Below are 712 nucleotides of genomic sequence, written 5' to 3'. Positions count from 1 at the left end.
TAATAGGACCTGCGTTACACGAGGAGACACTGTAGCACTTCTCCATAGGGTTAGCATCGGGAGAACAGGAGTCATATACTGAGTGAAATACTTAGCATGTAGCAAGTGCTCTATGAATTTAGTCATTTAACAAATATGGTTAAACACCTACTGAATGCCAGCCTCCATTCCAGGGGCCACATAAACAAAACAGACAAGAAAGAAATCCTGCTCTTAGGGAGTTAATATTCTAGGAGGGGGAGACAGACCATAACAAGGAAAGAAGTAAAATATATCGTATGTCAGATGGTGAAAAGTGCTTTGAGAAAAATAAAACCAGGAGGGGATAAAGGAGTGCTGGAGGAGGAGACATGACAATTTTAAATACAGCAGTCGGAGACTCCCTGCGAAAGAGACATTTGAATACAGACCTGAAGGAGGTGAAGGAGCCCAGCACGCAGATGTTTGAGGGAAGAACCTTCTTGGCGAGGGAACTGCAAGTGCAAAGGCCCTGAGCCAGGAGCCAGTGCCCCAGGGAGGACTGAGAAACATCTAGGAGGCTGGTGGCTGAGCTGAGTGAGGGAGAGGGATAGTTGGAAAGGAGGTCAGAGAGGTGATGGTATCCGTGTGTGGGAGGGAGGGTGGTAGCAGGGAGTGCAATCACGTAGGAACTTGTTGGCCATTGCCAACACTCTGGCGAGTTTTAAAGAGAGGAGTGATACAATCTGATTAA

The sequence above is a fragment of the Equus caballus genome, chromosome 5 (genome assembly GCF_041296265.1).
Source record: "Equus caballus isolate H_3958 breed thoroughbred chromosome 5, TB-T2T, whole genome shotgun sequence".
Taxonomy (NCBI): Eukaryota; Metazoa; Chordata; class Mammalia; order Perissodactyla; family Equidae; genus Equus; species Equus caballus.
The sequence above is the reverse complement of the archived record's forward strand: the minus strand, read 5'-3'. Positions refer to the sequence as shown.